Source organism: Zingiber officinale, chromosome 11A, assembly GCF_018446385.1.
Source record: "Zingiber officinale cultivar Zhangliang chromosome 11A, Zo_v1.1, whole genome shotgun sequence".
Taxonomy (NCBI): domain Eukaryota; kingdom Viridiplantae; phylum Streptophyta; class Magnoliopsida; order Zingiberales; family Zingiberaceae; genus Zingiber; species Zingiber officinale.
This window is the reverse complement of record NC_056006.1, coordinates 64,873,004-64,880,970: the sequence shown is the minus strand read 5'-3', so window position 1 is coordinate 64,880,970 and position 7,967 is coordinate 64,873,004. Positions and strand designations below refer to the sequence as shown.

The window sequence follows — 7,967 nt, the reverse complement described above, 5'->3', positions numbered from 1 at the left end:
GTAAAACTGGTAAATCTCGCAACCCTCGGAAATCCAAGACCCGAGAAATAGATATCGTAACCTCAAAACTAAAACACGAAATAACGAAAACCTCCAAAAATCCAAAACCCGAAAAGAAATAGGCCTCGTAAACCCGCTCTGATACCACTAAATTGTCACGCCCCCCGAGGAAATACCTCCCGAAAAATTTCGGCAGCATCTCCCCTGTACCGGTGACAATCGGAAACATCCGTACAAACAAAATACGTCAGCCACAGGCGGCTGGAATATTTATGCACAAAAGAAACACAACCACGCAGTTAAATATCTAGCCCACACAGATATATATCAAAAACACAGCGGAAAAACGAATAAAGAACCCACAAATGCGAAAGTCCACAAAATACCACAGGCATAAGTCCACAATACACGAATCAAACATAGTTCGTTTTCACAACTCTAAATCCAACAAAATCGAAGGGTAGGGAAAGAGAAAACAAAACCAAAAAAAGGTCTCCGGATATGACGTGGGAAGGGGGAACCGGCCAGCAACATACTCCAAGCATCTCCATATCATCTACATACTGCCTGGAACCAACATAATATAAACGGGGTAGTGAGTACAGGGAACTCAGCGGGTATAGACAGGATAAAGCATGGTCTACATAAAGATATAGGAATCAAAGGATACAGTCTCCATAAGCAAAGAATAAGAATATGCTAACATAACACAACTCATCTATCTATACCTGATATAATGACTGTGCATGAACATACCAGACATAATAAAAGCATATAACGTGAATGTACATACCCGAAAAGAACCAACCCCCTGATACCATGATCCGTAAACCCACCGAGTCAATAACATACTCCGGACACCTGTGCAATATATATACGTCTGCAAATATATGTAAAGTAAATGACATGTATGCAGCATGGCATCCATATGCAGCATACATAGCTCAGACAAATGCAACAGTACACAGTCACATGCAACTAATATCTAGTAAGCATGTATGCAAAATATCCCCACAGATGCACCGTGCATCATATGCAAAAGTGCATGCATGCTCCATGGTCACCCCCGCCACCTCTCTAGACACCACGACCCCTGTATGGCCGAGAGGCTTGGGACTGACTACCCTCCAGCCCACAATAGAGTGGTCGAGGCGGACAGTCCGCTAGTAGCTATCTAACTACATAGCATCAGGGTCCCTGACTGCTCACAACGCCGGATCTCACTAAACCTCGTGACCGGGTGGCACAACAGGACAAGCGGCGACTGCTCCAGCTACCACTACCCATGAGTGGCCGAAGGTGCGCGCTAAACCAAACCAACTGATGACCTTCTCAACCACAAGGGAGACAACGGTCATCAGATGCAATGAATGATGAGCATGATATACATATATATAATCATCATCCATGCAACAACCTTCCCCCTCATAAACGCCTCCAATAACCACAACAGACGTAACTACACATACCACTATGCAAATGGAATGGTAAACCTGTAGGACCTATAACCCATACCAATCACAACCTAGACAGGTATAGCCCACAAATATCCAATACAGTCCTCCCTACAACACTCTACATGTGTATAAACAATAGAGTCACAAATAACAAGAATAGAGACTGTAACGAAGCAACCCAGATCATATCAAAGATCAAGCAAAAGAGACAAGCAGGAAAGCAACAAATAATAAGATTTAAGGAATGCAACCTAAATATCCAAAAACATATAACCATGCTTTAAAGTTCAAGGAGCTAAATAGAAATTTAGGAAGAAATACCCGCCTCGATATATCCCGAAATCAACAGAACCACCACGTCGCGCAACTCGTCGTCAATCAAGGTCCTGTATCACATATACAAATTTATATAACTATATATGTGTACTCTACAAATAGATGAATAAATCTACAAGTAACTAGCCAACTTCCTAGCAATAGCTGACCACGATTTCTACGCCTTTCTATTAGTAAGTGTAGATTAAATTTCACTTAGCTTACCCATCCATAAATTAAATCCCTTTTTACCGATCCTAGTCATTACTAATCCTTTCTATATCACCTAACAAGAAATGAACCTAACCATCATGGAAATCCATTTCAGCTTTAGGTGAATCCACACTTACAATCCTCAATTATTGAGGTAGCACAACAGAACATAACCCCACAATATTTAGGTTAACCTACAATGTGTACCCTTTAATTATCCAACATAATAACACTTACCTCTGTTAACCAATGTTGCTCCACACAATCCACCGTAATTAGCTCCACTGGAACCGCACATAAAAGAAGCTTCCAACACCTAAACACACCCAAAACCGGTTACTCCTGCTAGTGATCCGGATCATGGACTATAAGGATTCGGTGTTAACAATCTGTTGGATACACAGCTAGGTCAAGAAAGTATGATTTAAGCAATGCATCATTTCCCTACCACAGAAGACTACATGCTGCATCTGCACCAACCGGATCAAGAAGAAAGAAATAGCCAGAAATCATCCAAACAAATCCGTTAACAACAGCAATAAATTGATCTCAGTACCTCTTCTTGATCGCCGGAGCAAACCACAGATCTGAGGAAGAAGAGCAATCCCCACCAGAGCTGTAGTGGCCGGAATCACAACACAAGCTCTGCTTCTCTCAGGATCTTGGCTAGAGTACGATCACAGATCCGGTGGAGGAGTTGATCTAGTCCAGCTGTGGTGGCCAGAAACAAGACACCAATCTCTGCTTCCCAAGGAAAACCACCCGAATCAGCCCTAGAAAAGATCAAGGTTCGAATTCACAACCAAAACCAAACCCTCACCTCCGAGATCGAAGTTAGGGCTCGACTTGTTCTTGCCGACGAACAAAACAAGGGAAAATCGGAAGGAAACAATGGGCGTTACCTCACACAGCCGGTCGCCGATGCCCAGATCCAACGTCGTTTCCCTTGATTCCCACCCAACAGCCGGCGAAATCCCCCGATCAAGGATCTGTCGCCGCCGTTTGCCGAGATCAGAGAAGAGGAAAAGGGATCGGGGAGAAGGAGGGTTTCGGTTCTACTAACCTTTCTTCCCTTCGATGCTCCAAGATCCGCTCCTCGCCGGCGACACCGAGGGAAGAAGCGATCGCCGGTCTCGGTCGCGTGGCGTCTGAGATCGCGAGGCGCAGGGGAGGAATAGAGAAGCCGAAGGTGAACCGGGAGGCTTCGGGCTTTATAAAGAAATCAATCCCACCCCTAGGTTAGCTTAATTAAGGCCTAAGTCTAGCCTTAATCAATTCCCGCTTAATTTGGGTATTCTAAACCTGCCTTTATCTAGCCCCGTCGGCGTATCCCTCATACGGAGTCCTATGGACTCCGTTTAGCTCCAGAAAAATTTCTAAAAATTCTTAAAAATTTTCCTAAGGTTATTCCACGATAACCCTAAATTAAATTCGCATATATTACACCAGTACTAGCGAACATTATCGACACCGAGTCTGAGTTCGAATCCGAAACGGAGAGCGAGTCAGAAACAGAGTCCGAGCGAAGCCACGAATCCGCATTCGTTTCCGAAGGACCTAACCCCACTGTAAGTGCCTTACTCGCCGAAACTCAATTAGACGATTTAAAAAATATAGTCCCTTACTTGCTAAAAAAGTTGGCTAAATCCAATGTCCGAGTTAAGTCGCTCCAAAAGGAGGTAACAACCCTTAAGGAAGCGACTGACTCGAGTTCTTTAACTGAGTCGGCTCAAATTGGAAGTTCAACTCAAGTCCAACAACTTGAGGAAGAAAATTCCAATTTGAAAGCTCAAATTAAAGAACTCAAGGACACGTTGGAACGGTTCACCTTGGGCTCCAAGAATCTGGATCTGATTCTTGGAAAACAGCGAGCCGTTTACAACAAAACTGTACTTGGATTTAAAACTAAAATAAAATACAAATCATATTTATCGCTAGTTAATAGAAATAATAGAAAAATTGTCCAAGCATGGGTGCCAAAATCCAACTTGGTTAATCAAGTTGGAACTGGTCACTATTGGGTCCCCAAAGATCAAGTCTATTATCTTGATAGACCATATCGAGGCTATGATCCAGGGGGAGCTAAAAGAAAAATAATATTAAGAACATAATTCAAATTAAAATTCAATTAAAAATTTGAAATCAAATTCGAAATTCTAAATTCAAAATTCTAAATTCAAAATTCTAAATCAAAAATTCGAAATTCTAAATTCTAAATTCAAATTTAATTTAAATTCAAAATTCTAAATTCAAAATTCTAAATCAAAAATTCAAAATTCTAAATCAAATTCGAAATTCGAAATTCTAAATCAAAAATTCAAATTCAAAATTCAAATTTAATTTAAATTCGAAATTCTAAATCAAAAATTTGAAATTCTAAATCAAATTCGAAATTCTAAATTCGAAATTCTAAATTCAAAAATAGATGGTGGATCCAAACTAGCTGGCACCTCCAACTGAACTACCCGACAGGGTAACTGAACCTAATTTACCCGAAATGGGTAAAACAAGAGTAGATTACCCGGCAGGGTAATTAAGGATAGTTTAAAAAGGGATGAGTTTAACTTTAACCACAGGGTCGGTGAAGTTTTTGGATGATAGTACGTTAGGGAAACTTGGGCATCGCATGTCTAGGAAGATATGGCTTCGACCTGGTGCATTTGGCCAAGTGGAACTGACCGAAGCTACCCTTAAATGGATCCTAACTAGTTAGACCAAGGTTTAGTATTAAGTTCAATGGGTAGGACTATTTGGAAACCTCGAAGGCATGGTTACTTTAATGAGTTCCATGTGACACACCATAGCCCAGAAGTTTATCCAAAGCTAAACCTGAATCTAACACAAAACCTTACCCCAAAATTCAACCATAATTCATCTCACAACAATTATAGGGTTCCCTGATTGACAATTTAGATCGAGTGAGATGACTAAGGAATTAAAAGTTCAAATTCAAAATTAAATTCGTAATTAATATCATGTTTTTTTAATGAAATCAATTTAAAATATTTTCAAAATCATTTTAAAAATCTTTTCAAAATCATTTTAAAAATCTTTTCAAAATCATTTTAAAAATCTTTCAAAATCATTTCAAAATCTTTCAAAATTATTTCAAAATCTTTTAAAAATCTATTTCAAAAATCTTTCAAAATCATTTCAAAATCATTTTAAAATTATTTCAAAATCTTTTAAAAATCTATTTCAAAAATCTTTCAAAATCATTACAAAATCATTTTAAAATTATTTCAAAATCTTTTAAAAATCTATTTCAAAAATCTTTCAAAATCATTTCAAAATCATTTTAAAATTATTTCAAAATCTTTTAAAAATCTATTTCAAAATCTTTTAAAAATCAATTTCAAAAATATTTCAAAATCATTTCAAAATCATTTTAAAATTATTTCAAAATCTTTTAAAAATCTATTTCAAAAATCTTTTAAAATTATTTCAAAATCTTTTAAAAATCTATTTCAAAAATCTTTCAAAATTATTTCAAAATCTTTTAAAAATCTATTTCAAAAATCTTTCAAAATTATTTCAAAATAATTTTAAAATCTATTTAAAAAATCTTTCAAAATTATTTCAAAATCATTTTAAAATCTATTTCAAAAATCTTTCAAAATCATTTCAAAATCATTTTAAAATTATTTCAAAATCTTTTAAAAATCTATTTAAAAAATCTTTCAAAATTATTTCAAAATCTTTTAAAAATCTATTTCAAAAATCTTTCAAAATTATTTCAAAATCAATTTAAAATCTTTCAAAATCAATTTAAAATCTTTCAAAATCAATTTAAAATCTTTTAAAATATTTGAAAAATCATTTCAAAATCATTTTAAAATTATTCAAAATCTTTTAAAAATTTATTTCAAAAATCTTTGAAAAATCATTTCAAAATCATTTTAAACTTAATTTCAAAAATCTTTGAAAAATCATTTCTAAATCATTTTAAAATTATTTCAAAATCTTTGAAAAATCATTCCAAAATCTTTTAAACTTTTTCAAAATATTAATCAATTAATTTCAGAATATTATTCAATTAATTTCAAAATATTAAAAGGGTTTAAAAATCTTTTCTTCTCAAATCATATTATGACTGCAAATGTTAACTCCAATTAATTTTCACTATAGTCTTCAAGTTTAATATTTACTTATTTGAAATTCAAACTTATATTTTCAATAATCTTAATTGACAAAGTTTATTTTATCTGACACTTACTCATACGCCAAACATGCCTGAAAACCTAGAATGGGTGAGATGAAAAATTCATTATATTTTTGGACTCTAGGACTCTAGGACTCATTATAGGGATTCATGTTTGCATTAGTTAAGGGGGAGTGAACGGAGTCAAACTAATTATCTAGTTTCTATTGAAGAGCTTTTCAAATTTAATTAAATATCTTTTAAAAAAACTTTTCAAATAGAAATATTTAGATTTAGCATGCTTGTAATTTAGGGCTCTGATACCTAATCAAATCAAATTTAAAATTTAATTAACTTGACTCATACTTGGACTTAACGACAAACTGAATTTAACTTAACTAAACATTTAGCTACTCCCTCTTTGCTAACAAAAGACTTTAAACTAAATATCTTTCAAACTTGAGAATGTTTTTAAGCTAAAATACTTAAAACTTTAGCTACATTTTCTAACTTTTACATCTTTTCAAAATCACCCTTGAAGACTCCTTCAAAAGTCAAGTTTGCAAAAGGCTTAGCTAAGTGATTTCTATAACAATGAAAATTAAAAGCTAAGTCAATGTTTCAAAAGAAAAATTCTTATTTTTTAATTTTTATTTCACTTAGCAAAAAGTTAAACAATGAAAATTAATTATAACAAAGCTAAGTGTTATAAAAGCTATTTCAAATTTTTCTAAGTATTACTAGTGTTTAAAAATTTTAGATTTTTTAAAAAAGGTGATAAATTTTCAAATCTTGTCTACTATTATCCCTCTTTAAAAAGTTAAGCATCAAACTAACTTGCTCTTCTGAAAAATTCAGACTTCTTTCACACTGGTATATTTTGATATATGGCAAAGGGGGAGAGTTGGAAAATTCAAAAAACAAAAAGGAGGGCTTTTATTAAGGGGGAGTTTAGTATTACCAAGTTAAAAGTTTCCAGCTTAACTGTGCTTGCATTTAAAGTTTACTTACTTAAGCTTGATGCATCTATTTGTTATCGCATATTTTTTTCTTAACTTTGAATTTCTTGTTGCCATAATCAAAAAGGGGGAGATTGTTGGTGCAGGAAGCATCCGACGATTACACCCCAGTTTTGATAATGACAAAGGATTCAAAGTTAAGGGGTTTTGTGATCTGACAGCTTTGTTGAGTGTTTCAGGAAGGTCCTAACTGCGGTTAGGCAGGTGAAAACCCTAGGGGGTGGTAACCCTAGGTCCTAGGGGTGGTAACCCTAGGTGGAGAAAAGTCCTAGCTGCGGTTAGGCAAAGGGAAAAACCCTAGGGGGTGGTAACCCTAGGTCATAGGGGGTGGTAACCCTATGCGGAAAGTCTTGGCAGGTCGATGGCTTCAGGCAAAAGTCCTAGGGGGGTGGTAACCCTAGGTGGAAAGTCCTGGTGTCGCGAACCAGGTGAAAGACTGGACTAGCCGGGAAGCGGATGTCCAGCAGAAGAATCCGAGCGGAAGAGAAAAAGTCCATTGATCCGAGGATCGTGACAATGTAAATCTCCGAGTGGAGTAGGTGAGGACGTGTTCCCGTAGAGGGAACAAGATGGCGTTGAGTGACCTAGGGTTTCTGAGGAAACCCTCACCCGGACAGTTCGAATGTTGTCAAAACTTTCATTATTATCATTCATTATATTTCTGCTTTGTTTTGCAGGGTATGTGTTTGGGACTAACACATTTTGCAAGAACAAAGGAGCAAGTTCACTTGGATGAGATAGTCCGAGGCGCCCATGGAGCTTGAGGCGCCTGGGAGCCGAAAAGCCAGCAGAAGGTTGGAGGCGCCTTAGATGAAGTTCAAT

At 36.0% G+C, this 7,967-nt stretch overlaps 1 long non-coding RNA gene across 3 annotated transcripts; it reads right to left on the bottom strand.

The window, feature by feature from the left end:
- Positions 1 to 341: 341 nt before the first annotated feature.
- On the bottom strand, positions 342 to 3,190 carry LOC122032598. Of its 3 annotated transcripts, XR_006126148.1 has the most exons (6): positions 3,049 to 3,190; positions 2,806 to 2,974; positions 2,542 to 2,726; positions 2,223 to 2,301; positions 1,779 to 1,843; positions 342 to 567 (listed from the first exon to the last, which is right to left on the bottom strand). It is a non-coding gene; the product is annotated as an uncharacterized LOC122032598 (long non-coding RNA). The 3 variants fall into 3 exon arrangements; XR_006126146.1 differs by lacking the exon at positions 342 to 567 and having other exon boundaries at positions 1,304 to 1,843; XR_006126147.1 differs by lacking the exon at positions 342 to 567 and having other exon boundaries at positions 1,304 to 1,843; positions 2,888 to 2,974.
- Between the last annotated feature and the right edge of the window lie 4,777 nt (positions 3,191 to 7,967).